At 43.3% G+C, this 16055-nt stretch overlaps 1 pseudogene; it reads left to right on the top strand.

The window, feature by feature from the left end:
• LOC139467521 (dentin sialophosphoprotein-like) overlaps nucleotides 1-16055 on the top strand; it is a 36865-nt pseudogene extending 20810 nt beyond the window's left edge.

The following is a 16055-nucleotide window of genomic DNA, read 5'->3' as shown; positions in this document are numbered from 1 at the left end:
AAACATTTTGCTCTTAATTGCTATTTGCATTTAGAAGATTGGAGCTAATTAATCACACAACTTGACTTTTCTAATCTTCATTTAATATTGATTGTCTCGTTACATCTTTGCTCATATTGGGCCAGCAGTTTAGCATGTCATTCATGTTATGAGGAAGAGTGATTGAGTGTTGTTTGGTTGTCAGTCAGCAGTGTCAATGCAGTGTGTAGTTTAATGAGTCCGTCTCAGGCAGACCTGTGGTTGATAGTGAGACAACAATCCATCAGGTACAATTGCATACAAGCTCTCAAATCACACATGAACTCAAAACTCAAAATAACTGTTTTGTCATCCATATCCATCAGTGTTCAAATAGCATGACAGCAGATGACAGGTACAAAAATAATAATGATATTCACCATTGTCATCATCATCATCATCATCAGAAGAAGAAGAAGACATCATCATCATCATCATCATCATCACCAGAAGAAGAAGAAGACATCATCATCAGAAGAAGAAGAAGAAGAAGAAAAAGAAGAAGAAGAAACCAATGGACATGATTATATAATTTCAAAAGACTTTTATCACAACATAATAATGAAACTATTTCTCCTTTACATGTTGAAAGTGGCATATAATTGATGAAGAGAAAATATTAGTAGCAGGTATTTTCTGTGTGTCAGGGTTATATATATACATCAGTATTACTCTGTCTCAAGCAGGTGTTCTCTCTGTGTGTCAGGGTTGTATATATATACATCAGTGTTACTCTGTCTAAAGCAGGTGTTCTCTGTGTGTCAGGATTATATACATCAGTGTTACTCTGTCTAAAGCAGGTGTTCTCTCTGTGTGTCAGGGTTGTATATATACATCAGTGTTACTCTGTCTAAAGCAGGTGTTCTCTGTGTGTGTCAGGGTTGTATATATATACATCAGTGTTACTCTGTCTAAAGCAGGTGTTCTCTCTGTGTGTCAGGGTTGTATATATACATCAGTGTTACTCTGTCTAAAGCAGGTGTTCTCTCTGTGTGTCAGGGTTGTATATATACATCAGTGTTACTCTGTCTAAAGCAGGTGTTCTCTCTGTGTGTCAGGGTTGTATATATACATCAGTGTTACTCTGTCTAAAGCAGGTGTTCTCTGTGTGTGTCAGGGTTGTATATATATACATCAGTGTTACTCTGTCTAAAGCAGGTGTTCTCTGTGTGTGTCAGGGTTATATATATACATCAGTGTTACTCTGTCTAAAGCAGGTGTTCTCTGTGTCAGGGTTGTATATATACATCAGTGTTACTCTGTCTAAAGCAGGTGTTCTCTCTGTGTGTCAGGGTTGTATATATACATCAGTGTTACTCTGTCTAAAGCAGGTGTTCTCTCTGTGTGTCAGGGTTGTATATATACATCAGTGTTACTCTGTCTAAAGCAGGTGTTCTCTGTGTGTGTCAGGGTTGTATATATATACATCAGTGTTACTCTGTCTAAAGCAGGTGTTCTCTCTGTGTGTCAGGGTTGTATATATACATCAGTGTTACTCTGTCTAAAGCTGGTGTTCTCTGTGTCAGGGTTGTATATATACATCAGTGTTACTCTGTCTAAAGCAGGTGTTCTCTCTGTGTGTCAGGGTTGTATATATACATCAGTGTTACTCTGTCTAAAGCAGGTGTTCTCTGTGTGTGTCAGGGTTGTATATATACATCAGTGTTACTCTGTCTAAAGCAGGTGTTCTCTGTGTGTGTCAGGGTTGTATATATATACATCAGTGTTACTCTGTCTAAAGCAGGTGTTCTCTCTGTGTGTCAGGGTTGTATATATACATCAGTGTTACTCTGTCTAAAGCAGGTGTTCTCTCTGTGTGTCAGGGTTGTATATATACATCAGTGTTACTCTGTCTAAAGCAGGTGTTCTCTGTGTCAGGGTTGTATATATACATCAGTGTTACTCTGTCTAAAGCAGGTGTTCTCTCTGTGTGTCAGGGTTGTATATATATACATCAATGTTACTCTGTCTAAAGCTGGTGTTCTCTGTGTGTAAGGATTAGATACATCAGTGTTACTCTGTCTAAAGCAGGTGTTCTCTGTGTGTCAGGATTATATACATCAGTGTTACTCTGTCTAAAGCAGGTGTTCTCTGTGTGTGTCAGGGTTGTATATATATACATCAGTGTTACTCTGTCTAAAGCAGGTGTTCTCTCTGTGTCAGGGTTGTATATATACATCAGTGTTACTCTGTCTAAAGCAGGTGTTCTCTCTGTGTCAGGGTTGTATATATACATCAGTGTTACTCTGTCTAAAGCAGGTGTTCTCTGTGTGTGTCAGGGTTGTATATATATACATCAGTGTTACTCTGTCTAAAGCAGGTGTTCTCTGTGTGTGTCAGGGTTGTATATATACATCAGTGTTACTCTGTCTAAAGCAGGTGTTCTCTGTGTGCGTAAGGATTATATACATCAGTGTTACTCTGTCTAAAGCAGGTGTTCTCTGTGTGTGTCAGGGTTGTATATATATACATCAGTGTTACTCTGTCTAAAGCAGGTGTTCTCTCTGTGTCAGGGTTGTATATATATACATCAGTGTTACTCTGTCTAAAGCAGGTGTTCTCTCTGTGTGTCAGGATTATATACATCAGTGTTACTCTGTCTAAAGCAGGTGTTCTCTGTGTGTGTCAGGGTTGTATAGATATACATCAGTGTTACTCTGTCTAAAGCAGATGTTCTCCCTGTGTGTCAGGGTTGTATATATATACATCAGTGTTACTCTGTCTAAAGCAGGTGTTCTCTCTGTGTCAGGGTTGTATATATACATCAGTGTTACTCTGTCTAAAGCGGGTGTTCTCTGTGTGTGTCAGGGTTGTATATATATACATCAGTGTTACTCTGTCTAAAGCAGGTGTTCTCTCTGTGTGTCAGGATTATATACATCAGTGTTACTCTGTCTAAAGCAGGTGTTCTCTGTGTGTGTCAGGGTTGTATAGATATACATCAGTGTTACTCTGTCTAAAGCAGATGTTCTCCCTGTGTGTCAGGGTTGTATATATATACATCAGTGTTGCTCTGTCTAAAGCAGGTGTTCTCTCTGTGTCAGGGTTATATATATACATCAGTGTTACTCTGTCTAAAGCAGGTGTTCTCTGTGTGTCAGGGTTGTATATATATACATCAGTGTTACTCTGTCTAAAGCAGGTGTTCTCTGTGTGTCAGGATTATATACATCAGTGTTACTCTGTCTAAAGCAGGTGTTCTCTGTGTGTCAGGATTATATACATCAGTGTTGCTCTGTCTAAAGCAGGTGTTCTCTGTGTGTCAGGATTATATACATCAGTGTTACTCTGTCTAAAGCAGGTGTTCTCTGTGTGTGTCAGGGTTGTATATATACATCAGTGTTACTCTGTCTAAAGCAGGTGTTCTCTCTGTGTGTCAGGGTTGTATATATATACATCAGTGTTGCTCTGTCTAAAGCAGGTGTTCTCTGTGTGTCAGGATTATATACATCAGTGTTACTCTGTCTAAAGCAGGTGTTCTGTGTGTGTGTCAGGATTGTATATTTATACATCAGTGTTACTCTGTCTAAAGCAGGTGTTCTTTCTGTGTCAGGGTTGTATATATATACATCAGTGTTACTCTGTCTAAAGCAGGTGTTCTCTGTGTGTCAGGGTTGTATATATATACATCAGTGTTACTCTGTCTAAAGCAGGTGTTCTCTCTGTGTCAGGGTTGTATATATATACATCAGTGTTACTCTGTCTAAAGCGGGTGTTCTCTGTGTGTGTCAGGGTTGTATATATATACATCAGTGTTACTCTGTCTAAAGCAGGTGTTCTCTCTGTGTGTCAGGATTATATACATCAGTGTTACTCTGTCTAAAGCAGGTGTTCTCTGTGTGTGTCAGGGTTGTATAGATATACATCAGTGTTACTCTGTCTAAAGCAGATGTTCTCCCTGTGTGTCAGGGTTGTATATATATACATCAGTGTTGCTCTGTCTAAAGCAGGTGTTCTCTCTGTGTCAGGGTTATATATATACATCAGTGTTACTCTGTCTAAAGCAGGTGTTCTCTCTGTGTCAGGGTTGTATATATATACATCAGTGTTACTCTGTCTAAAGCAGGTGTTCTCTGTGTGTCAGGATTATATACATCAGTGTTACTCTGTCTAAAGCAGGTGTTCTCTGTGTGTCAGGATTATATACATCAGTGTTGCTCTGTCTAAAGCAGGTGTTCTCTGTGTGTCAGGATTATATACATCAGTGTTACTCTGTCTAAAGCAGGTGTTCTCTGTGTGTGTCAGGGTTGTATATATACATCAGTGTTACTCTGTCTAAAGCAGGTGTTCTCTCTCTGTGTCAGGGTTGTATATATACATCAGTGTCACTCTGTCTAAAGCAGGTGTTCTCTGTGTGTGTCAGGGTTGTATATATATACATCAGTGTTGCTCTGTCTAAAGCAGGTGTTCTCTGTGTGTCAGGATTATATACATCAGTGTTACTCTGTCTAAAGCAGGTGTTCTGTGTGTGTGTCAGGATTGTATATTTATACATCAGTGTTACTCTGTCTAAAGCAGGTGTTCTTTCTGTGTCAGGGTTGTATATATATACATCAGTGTTACTCTGTCTAAAGCAGGTGTTCTCTGTGTGTCAGGGTTGTATATATATACATCAGTGTTACTCTGTCTAAAGCAGGTGTTCTCTCTGTGTCAGGGTTGTATATATATACATCAGTGTTACTCTGTCTAAAGCAGGTGTTCTCTGTGTGTCAGGGTTGTATATATATACATCAGTGTTACTCTGTCTAAAGCAGGTGTTCTCTGTGTGTCAGGGTTGTATATATATACATCAGTGTTACTCTGTCTAAAGCAGGTGTTCTCTCTGTGTCAGGGTTGTATATATATACATCAGTGTTACTCTGTCTAAAGCAGGTGTTCTCTCTCTGTGTCAGGATTGTATATATTTATACATCAGTGTTACTCTGTCTAAAGCAAGTGTTCTCTCTGTGTCAGGGCTGTATATATATACATCAGTGTTACTCTGTCTAAAGATGGTGTTCTCTGTGTGTGTCAGGATTATATACATCAGTGTTACTCTGTCTAAAGCAGATGTTCTCTCTGTGTCAGGGCTGTATATATATACATCAGTGTTACTCTGTCTAAAGCAGGTGTTCTCTGTGTCAGGATTATATACATCAGTGTTACTCTGTCTAAAGCAGATGTTCTCTCTGTGTCAGGGTTGTATATATATACATCAGTGTTACTCTGTCTAAAGCAGGTGTTCTCTGTGTGTCAGGATTATATACATCAGTGTTACTCTGTCTAAAGCAGGTGTTCTCTCTATGTCAGGGCTGTATTCAGATCAGTGTTATTGATTGATAAGATGTTCAGTGCAGTGGTGAGTGAGTGTGTTTTGTTTTACAACACTTTTAGCCACATTCAAACCAAATCCCAGCACCAGCTAGTAGTAGATACAGAACCAGCTAGTAGTAGATACAACACCAGATAGTGGTAGATACAGCACCAGATAGTGGTAGATACAGCACCAGCTAGTAGTAGATACAGCACCAGCTAGTAGTAGATACAGCACCAGCTAGTAGTAGATACAGCACCAGCTAGTAGTAGATACAGCACCAGCTAGTAGTAGATACAACACCAGCTAGTAGTAGATACAACACCAGCTAGTAGTAGATACAACACCAGATAGTGGTAGATACAGCACCAGATAGTGGTAGATACAGCACCAGCTAGTAGTAGATACAGCACCAGCTAGTAGTAGATACAGCACCAGCTAGTAGTAGATACAGCACCAGATAGTAGTAGATACAGCACCAGATAGTGGTAGATACAGCACCAGCTAGTAGTAGATACAGCACCAGCTAGTAGTAGATACAACACCAGCTAGTGGTAGATACAGCACCAGCTAGTAGTAGATACAGCACCAGATAGTAGTAGATACAGCACCAGATAGTGGTAGATACAGCACCAGATAGTAGTAGATACAGCACCAGATAGTGGTAGATACAGCGCCAGCTAGTGGTAGATACAGCACCAGCTAGTGGTAGATACAGCGCCAGCTAGTAGTAGATACAGCACCAGCTAGTAGTAGATACAGCACCAGCTAGTAGTAGATACAGCACCAGCTAGTAGTAGATACAGCACCAGCTAGTAGTAGATACAGCACCAGCTAGTAGTAGATACAGCACCAGCTAGTAGTAGATACAACACCAGCTAGTAGTAGATACAACACCAGCTAGTAGTAGATACAACACCAGATAGTGGTAGATACAGCACCAGATAGTGGTAGATACAGCACCAGCTAGTAGTAGATACAGCACCAGCTAGTAGTAGATACAGCACCAGCTAGTAGTAGATACAGCACCAGATAGTGGTAGATACAGCACCAGCTAGTAGTAGATACAGCACCAGCTAGTAGTAGATACAACACCAGCTAGTGGTAGATACAGCACCAGCTAGTAGTAGATACAGCACCAGATAGTAGTAGATACAGCACCAGATAGTGGTAGATACAGCACCAGATAGTAGTAGATACAGCACCAGATAGTGGTAGATACAGCGCCAGCTAGTGGTAGATACAGCACCAGCTAGTGGTAGATACAGCGCCAGCTAGTAGTAGATACAGCACCAGATAGTGGTAGATACAGCGCCAGCTAGTGGTAGATACAGCACCAGCTAGTGGTAGATACAGCGCCAGCTAGTAGTAGATACAGCACCAGCTAGTAGTAGATACAGCACCAGCTAGTAGTAGATACAGCACCAGCTAGTAGTAGATACAACACCAGATAGTGGTAGATACAGCACCAGATAGTGGTAGATACAGCACCAGCTAGTAGTAGATACAGCACCAGCTAGTAGTAGATACAGCACCAGCTAGTAGTAGATACAGCACCAGCTAGTAGTAGATACAGCACCAGCTAGTGGTAGATACAGCACCAGCTAGTAGTAGATACAGCACCAGCTAGTAGTAGATACAACACCAGCTAGTGGTAGATACAGCACCAGCTAGTAGTAGATACAGCACCAGATAGTAGTAGATACAGCACCAGATAGTGGTAGATACAGCACCAGATAGTAGTAGATACAGCACCAGATAGTGGTAGATACAGCGCCAGCTAGTGGTAGATACAGCACCAGCTAGTGGTAGATACAGCGCCAGCTAGTAGTAGATACAGCACCAGCTAGTAGTAGATACAGCACCAGCTAGTAGTAGATACAGCACCAGCCAGTAGTAGATACAACACCAGCTAGTAGTAGATACAGCACCAGCTAGTAGTAGATACAGCACCAGCTAGTAGTAGATACAGCACCAGCTAGTAGTAGATACAGCACCAGCTAGTAGTAGATACAGCACCAGATAGTGGTAGATACAGCACCAGCTAGTAGTAGATACAGCACCAGATAGTGGTAGATACAACACCAGCTAGTAGTAGATACAGCACCAGCTAGTAGTAGATACAGCACCAGCTAGTAGTAGATACAGCACCAGCTAGTAGTAGATACAGCACCAGCTAGTAGTAGATACAGCACCAGCTAGTAGTAGATACAGCACCAGCTAGTAGTAGATACAGCACCAGCTAGTAGTAGATACAGCACCAGTGAGGCCGTGAATGGTGATGTCAGGACCCCTTTACTAAATTTCCAGTTTTGATGCATCAAATAATTTCACAATATATACTCAAAAAGTAATTTTTTTTGTATCAGTAAGGCACTTTCCACAATAAGAAAAGGCAGTTTAATAGTCATTAATATAACTTACTCTTTTCAAACAGACTTCTACCAGAATTACAAAGAAACAGCAGATTTATAAATCATTATTTTGTCAAAAACTTATGACATAATTGGGAGGAGTTTTTAAAAAAATGAATTATTAATATCTTATTACAATGGCTTTTCATTCAACACATGAAAAGGTTTGTTCCAGATCTAAATTTACATAAATTGATTCCCCATACATATTTCAAGTTTATCAGTTATAATGGTGGAGAATATTTCAAGCAAACACTTCCTCTGAATACAAATACATATTGTGTATAGTCAAAATATTATTATTGTTAAACATTTTTATGATTCAAATTTCAGAAAATCACCATCAGCATGCCCCGGACAGTGACTTAATTACCAGGTTAGATAGCCCTGCTGTGGATTTGGTCAATAATGCAAATTAAATTCAGCAAATCAAATAACAAATAACCTCATAAATATGCAAGAAAATGTAAATGACTTAGTGTGCAAATAGTCACTGATATAACTTGATCCAATAGAACATTGAAAGCAGTCAGTCCTGAATAATTCATTGATAGTTTTGGGTACATATTCATGTCATGGATTTATGGTCTGGTTCAAAGTGTATTTCAAAGCTTATGAACTTGAGTTTTGACAGAGGATAAATCTTTGTGCAAAATGTATTATTTAAAATTAAAACTTATAGGCTAAAGTACAAATGGCAGCACAGGTACTGACATTTGAGTGTTTTAGCCCCAACTGCTGAATGACCACATGAACTACATGAACTCAGAGCCTTATCGAACATATTCATCAATTCTTGAAACAGAGTTTTTTAAAAAATGATTGATCCAAGTCAGATGTTAATGACAAATATTTGATCACACATATCATATCAAATTTATTTAATTACAAAATCATTTATTCAAGTTATTTTGTGGGGGGGGGGGGTAAGCCCCGAAAACCATGTTATTAAAGCGAGGTGGCTGAAAATACCACAAGAAAATTAGAAACTGTTACTTTTAAAGGAAGGAGATTGTGCACATTGCTTACCAAAGTGGTGAAAGGAGAACGGTACAATGCCTTATTGCCAATTAGTGTGACCTTCAAAAACATAGAAACTTAAAATGTTTTTGTATTCTAAACTAAAAAATGAATGGACTAGATTTGTAGGGGGCCAACAGAAAGTGGTGATTTTTTCACCTATTTTAGGCCTACAGTAATAATTTAGCCTTAAAGATAGCTGAAGCCTTGTCTTGCCTCCTGTACCAGATGAGTGAGTGACTGAGTGAGTATGGTTTTATGCCGCTTTTAGCAACATTCCAGCAATATCACAGCGGGGGACACCAGAAATGGACTTGTACCCATGTCGGGAAACGAACCCGGGTCTTCAGCGTGACGAGCAAACGCTTTAACCACTAGGCTACCCGACCGCCCCCTGTACCAGATGACACCACAAGATCTGTTTAAGGCCTTCAACCTTTCCTTGACCCTGGATGAAGAGATTATGAACTGCATTATCCGATAAGATCCATTTATCACTGTATCTTTCATCATCGGCTATCTAGTGAAATATATCTCCATATATAATATAGCCATGCGATAAATCGCCAAGAATAATGAAGAACGAAGTGTGGTTTATTTCACGATACAGTATTGTTCTATCGTGATGTCATTTCTGGAGATTTGAATATGCGCTCACAACTTGACGACATCATATATTCGACAGCGTTATTTTTGGGAGGGAAGTGTGTAGTAAGTTGTTCCCACAGATGTACCTGGGTTACGCAGATAAACGTAGTGGCCGAACGATCGCAACCAAAAGTGGAAGAGGTAGGACAATCAGTATAGGAAGAAAAGGTACAGATAATCAAAGCGAGGATTGTGAGAATATGCGAGAAATGCCAAACTTAACCCATCTGTTCGTAAGACGGACTTGTCCTATATTTCCCAGGTCGGATTCTATTCAGGGAGTCATCATTATTAAAATTTAGGTAAATATTTTTAATGCTTGTACATTTTATCAACACCCTTAAAGAGGCTGTACATAATGTTGATATCTCATACAAGAAATAAACAATTTGTGCTCGTTGTTTATCATACAATAAAACACTGCATGGAGAATAAACCACTCTGGGCTGTGCACCTCATGATTTATTCTCCCTGCAGTGTTTTGTTGTACGATAAACAAATCCCACTCATCGTTTATTTCTTAAGTAATTATGATAAATACCTTGGACCCATTTGTAATGACATCACTATCTCCATGTCTCTTGTCAGTAACTCTGCACCGTTCGGCTGGGACGAGTCCAAATTGACTACCTAGGTACCCGACCCCCTATTACCCGACCCTACCCGGGTACCCACTGTAGGTTTCAGGAGATGGGTGCATACTAGGGCTGGGACGAGTCCAAATTGACTACACAGGTACCTGACCCCCTATTACCCGCCCCTACCCGGGTCCCCACTGTAGATCTCAAGAGATGGGTGCATACTAGGGCTGGGACGAGTCCAAATTGACTACACAGGTACCTGACCCCCTATTACCCGCCCCTACCCGGGTCCCCACTGTAGATCTCAAGAGATGGGTACATACTAGGGCTGGGACGAGTCCAAATTGACTACACAGGTACCTGACCCCCTATTACCCGACCCTACCCGGGTACCCACTGTAGGTTTCAGGAGATGGGTACATACTAGGGCTGAGAGGAGTCCAAATTGACTACACAGGTACCTGACCCCCTATTACCCGACCCTACCCGGGTACCCACTGTAGGTTTCAGGAGATGGGTACATACTAGGGCTGAGAGGAGTCCAAATTGACTTCCAAGGTACCCAACACCCTATTATCCTCACCTACATGGGTCCCGACTGTAGATCTCAAGAGATAGGTACCATTTGTGACGTCACAGGAAACAGCTGATCACATGTTTTTGCAAATGGCGAACGGAATAACTTGCCGATACAGTTGTTTATTTGCCTCTTTCAATAAAGGTAGACACTTGTTCACTATCAATTTATCAACTTTGCAAAACGTACGTAATAGCTATTGGCGATTTTATCTGGGGATTATATATTATAGCTGTGAATTACATATATTGTTACATGTAAAGATTGTGGAGTTTATGAAGAACGATAAACTTTGAACATTCAATTGAAAACTTATTATCGGAAGTAGTAACATGCATAACATTTTTTTAATAATGACAACATTGGTGTATAATAATAACTTTATTGATAATTTATAACAATAATGGCTCTAGTCGTGGCAACTTCCAAACTTTCGGGAAGTTGTAATCTATCGGACCGTCATTCAGGCAATGTTTCCGACAGATCACGATCTGAAAAATACTATCATGAAAGTGTATCCCGTGGATAAGCCGACCCCTTTCTACAGAATCTTTTTTCTGGTCCTCAAAATTTGGCTTATACGCGGTCATGTACGGTACAAAATGTCAGATTGGGAATAGTTTGACCGTAGCCCTGGAAAAATGTATTTAGATAATACTATAAAATGATCCGCTCATTCATACACTGAAGTTGACCGAAGCTTTATCATTATTCAAACATATAAAAGTCAGAAGGGATGAGTGCATGGGTCCGTGTATACTCCTGTGGGTACCTGGATCCTGCTCAGTACCCACCCAACCTGAGTACCCGAGTTACCGTCCCTATTGCACAGAATTACTTGCTCTCATGAGTGAGATTTGATTGGACAGTAATTTGTGAAGTTACATATTTAGAATCAGACTCAAAAGTCTTAAAAGCCTTCGTGGAAATAAGTCAAGGATATATATATCATTATAGAATGAAAACACAATACAATTGCAATATTTTTACAATGGAGGATGTTTAACTCTGAAACTTGGTCAACTTGAGAATGAGTTCAGCAAAAGTGAGACTCTTTCATACATCTAGTAATCAATGAACTCTGTAGATGCATTCCTTAATTATTCCAGCCAGTTATAAAGTCATTAAGCACATATTTATTCATGATTTTCCTTAACTTCATATGGCTGAAAGTATCCCCATGTATTCAGCAATTCTACCATCAGCCATGCTGGATTTTGATGCTCTAGGCTGCGCCCCTCATGATTTATTCTCCCTGTAGTGTTTTATTGTACGATAAACAACTACCTTCATTATTCCAACTAGTTATAAAGTCATTAAGCACATATTTATTCATGATTTTCCTTAACTTCATATGGCTGAAAGTGTCCCCCTTGTATTCAGCAATTCTACCACCAGCCATGCTGGATGTTGATGCTTGGGCAATGGAGTGTGGAGGTAAACAAGCTGCTGTAAAATCTCTATTGATTTCTTGGGTGAGGCAAGCCCTTTTTGTGTCTTTGACACAATGGTGGTCTTCAGCAGTCAGGCAATGAGAGTTTAATGCCACACTCAGCAATATTCAGGCTATATGATGGGTGTCTGTAAATAATCAAGTCTGGACCAAACAATCCAGTGATTGACATCATGAGCATCAATCCATGCAGTTGGGATCAATGACATGCATCAACCAAGTCAGTGAGCCTGACCACCCGATCCCGTTAGTCACCTCTTACGACAAGCCTTTCACAGCAAGCATGGTTTGCTGAAGACCTATTCTACGCTGGATCTTGACAGGTTGGCAATGAGAGTGAGTGAGTGAGTGAGTGAGTGAGTGAGTTTGGTTTGGTTTAATGCTGCTTTGAATAGCATTCCTGGATCCTGTCTTACCAGGGCATGTCCGTCTAATATCGGAAGAAAGTCCAAAGCAATGTAGGTGATTGAGGTTTACCCCTTTGGTAAAAGCATGGGTTGCGGCTGTTAACCGAAGGATTTTTATTAACTGAAATCACAGGATCCTGCAGCATCTATGGAATGCAAATACAGCCCATGCAAGTCTATAATGTTTGGCAAGTCTAGATTACTGCTGGGAAAATGAAGTGAGTATCTGGGCTCCTTTTTTATTTATTTTTATTAAGATAATTTAACAACTTTGTTTTGTTATTATATGTTCATTTCACAGACTCGATGTTAGCCTAGTTGTAGTGCTGCTGGCAAAGACACACTGGCAGTGTGAGGCATTGTGTTGACCTCTCCAGTCAGGCAAGAAGAGACACTGGCAGTGTGGGGCATAGTGTTAACCTCACCAGTCAGGCAAGGAGAGACACTGGCAGTGTGGGGCTAAGTGTCGACCACACCAGTCAGACAAGGAGAGACACTGGCAGTGTGAATCATAGTGTCGACCACACCAGTCAGACAAGGAGAGACACTGGCAGTGTGAATCATAGTGTTGACCTCACCATTCAGGCAAGGAGAGAAACTGGCAGTGTGAATCATAGTGTCAACCTCACCAGTCAGGCAAGGAGAGACACTGGCAGTGTGGGGCTTAGTGTTGACCTCACCAGTCAGACAAGGAGAGACACTGGCAGTGTGGGGCTTAGTGTCGACCTCACCAGTCAGGCAAGGAGAGACACTGGCAGTGTGGGGCTTAGTGTCGACCTCATCAGTCAGACAAGGAGAGACACTGGCAGTGTGAATCATAGTGTCGACCTCACCAGTCAGGCAAGGAGAGACACTGGCAGTGTGGGGCTTAGTGTCGACCTCATCAGTCAGACAAGGAGAGACACTGGCAGTGTGGGGCTTAGTGTTGACCTCACCAGTCAGGCAAGGAGAGACACTGGCAGTGTGGGGCTTAGTGTCGACCTCTCTATTCAGACAAGGAGAGACGCTGGCAGTGTGGGGCTTAGTGTTGACCTCACCAGTCAGGCAAGGAGAGACACTGGCAGTGTGGGGCTTAGTGTCGACCTCTCTATTCAGACAAGGAGAGACGCTGGCAGTGTGGGGCTTAGTGTCGACCTCACCAGTCAGGCAAGAAGAGACACTGGCAGTGTGGGATAGAGTGTTGACCTCACCAGTCAGACAAGGAGAGACACTGACAGTGTGGGGCATAGTGTCGATCTCACCAGTCAGACAAGGAGAGACACTGACAGTGTGGGGCACAGTGTCGATCTCACCAGTCAGACAAGGAGAGACACTGACAGTGTGGGACATAGTGATGACCTCACCAGTCAGGCAAGGAGAGACACTGGCAGTGTGGGGCTTAGTGTTGACCTCACCAGTCAGGCAAGGAGAGACACTGACAGTGTGGGGCATAGTGTTGACCTCACCAGTCAGACAAGGAGAGACACTGGCAGTGTGTCATAGAGTGTTGACCTCACCAGTCAGGCAAGGAGGGACACTGGAAGTGTGGGATAGAGTGTTGACCTCTCCAGTCAGGCAAGGAGGGACACTGGCAGTGTGGGGCTTAGTGTTGACCTCTCCAGTCAGGCAAGGAGAGACACTGGCAGTGTGGGATAGAGTGTCGACCTCATCAGTCAGACAAGGAGAGACACTGGCAGTGTGGGGCTTAGTGTTGACCTCTCCAGTCAGGCAAGGAGGGACACTGGCAGTGTGGGATAGAGTGTCGACCTCATCAGTCAGACAAGGAGAGACACTGGCAGTGTGGGGCTTAGTGTCGACCTCACCAGTCAGGCAAGGAGAGACACTGGCAGTGTGGGGCTTAGTGTTGACCTCACCAGTCAGGCAAGGAGGGACACTGGCAGTGTGGGGCTTAGTGTCGACCTCACCAGTCAGGCAAGGAGAGACACTGGCAGTGTGGGGCATAGTGTTGACCTCACCAGTCAGGCAAGGAGAGACACTGGCAGTGTGGGATAGAGTGTTGACCTCACCAGTCAGGCAAGGAGGGACACTGGCAGTGTGGGGCTTAGTGTCGACCTCACCAGTCAGGCAAGGAGAGACACTGGCAGTGTGGGGCTTAGTGTCGACCTCACCAGTCAGGCAAGGAGAGACACTGGCAGTGTGGGATAGAGTGTTGACCTCACCAGTCAGGCAAGGAGGGACACTGGCAGTGTGGGGCTTAGTGTTGACCTCTCCAGTCAGGCAAGGAGGGACACTGGCAGTGTGGGGCTTAGTGTTGACCTCACCAGTCAGGCAAGGAGAGACACTGGCAGTGTGGGGCTTAGTGTCGACCTCACCAGTCAGGCAAGGAGAGACACTGGCAGTGTGGGGCATAGTGTTGACCTCACCAGTCAGGCAAGGAGAGACACTGGCAGTGTGGGATAGAGTGTTGACCTCACCAGTCAGGCAAGGAGGGACACTGGCAGTGTGGGGCTTAGTGTCGACCTCACCAGTCAGGCAAGGAGAGACACTGGCAGTGTGGGGCTTAGTGTCGACCTCACCAGTCAGGCAAGGAGAGACACTGGCAGTGTGGGATAGAGTGTTGACCTCACCAGTCAGGCAAGGAGGGACACTGGCAGTGTGGGGCTTAGTGTTGACCTCTCCAGTCAGGCAAGGAGGGACACTGGCAGTGTGGGATAGAGTGTCGACCTCACCAGTCAGGCAAGGAGAGACACTGGCAGTGTGGGGCTTAGTGTTGACCTCACCAGTCAGGCAAGGAGAGACACTGGCAGTGTGGGATAGAGTGTTGACCTCTCCAGTCAGACGAGGAGAGACGCTGGCAGTGTGGGGCATAGTGTTGACCTCATCAGTCAGGCAAGGAGAGACACTGGCAGTGTGGGGCATAGTGTTGACCTCACCAGTCAGGCAAGGAGGGACACTGGCGGTGTGGGGCTTAGTGTTGACCTCACCAGTCAGGCAAGGAGAGACACTGGCAGTGTGGGATAGAGTGTCGACCTATCCAGTCAGACAAGGAGAGACGCTGGCAGTGTGGGGCCTCACTAGTCAGGCAAGGAGAGACACTGGCAGTGTGGGGCTTAGTGTTGACCTCTCCAGTCAGACAAGGAGAGACACTGGCAGTGTGGGGCTTAGTGTTGACCTCACCAGTCAGGCAAGGAGAGACACTGGCAGTGTGGGATAGAGTGTCGACCTATCCAGTCAGACAAGGAGAGACGCTGGCAGTGTGGGGCCTCACTAGTCAGGCAAGGAGAGACACTGGCAGTGTGGGGCTTAGTGTTGACCTCTCCAGTCAGACAAGGAGAGACACTGGCAGTGTGGGGCTTAGTGTTGACCTCACCAGTCAGACAAGGAGAGACACTGGCAGTGTGGGGCTTAGTGTTGACCTCACCAGTCAGACAAGGAGAGACACTGGCAGTGTGGGGCATAGTGTTGACCTCACCAGTCAGACAAGGAGAGACACTGGCAGTGTGGGGCATAGTGTTGACCTCACCAGTCAGACAAGGAGAGACACTGGCAGTGTGGGGCTTAGTGTTGACCTCACCAGTCAGACAAGGAGAGACACTGGCAGTGTGGGGCATAGTGTTGACCTCACCAGTCAGACAAGGAGAGACACTGGCAGTGTGGGGCATAGTGTTGACCTCACCAGGAGAGACACTGGCAGTGTGGGATAG

Source organism: Haliotis cracherodii, unplaced genomic scaffold (genome assembly GCF_022045235.1).
Source record: "Haliotis cracherodii isolate W230 unplaced genomic scaffold, xgHalCrac1.p SCAF_2, whole genome shotgun sequence".
Taxonomy (NCBI): domain Eukaryota; kingdom Metazoa; phylum Mollusca; class Gastropoda; order Lepetellida; family Haliotidae; genus Haliotis; species Haliotis cracherodii.
Note: the sequence above shows the minus strand (reverse complement) of the source record. Positions and strands in the feature narration are given on the sequence as shown.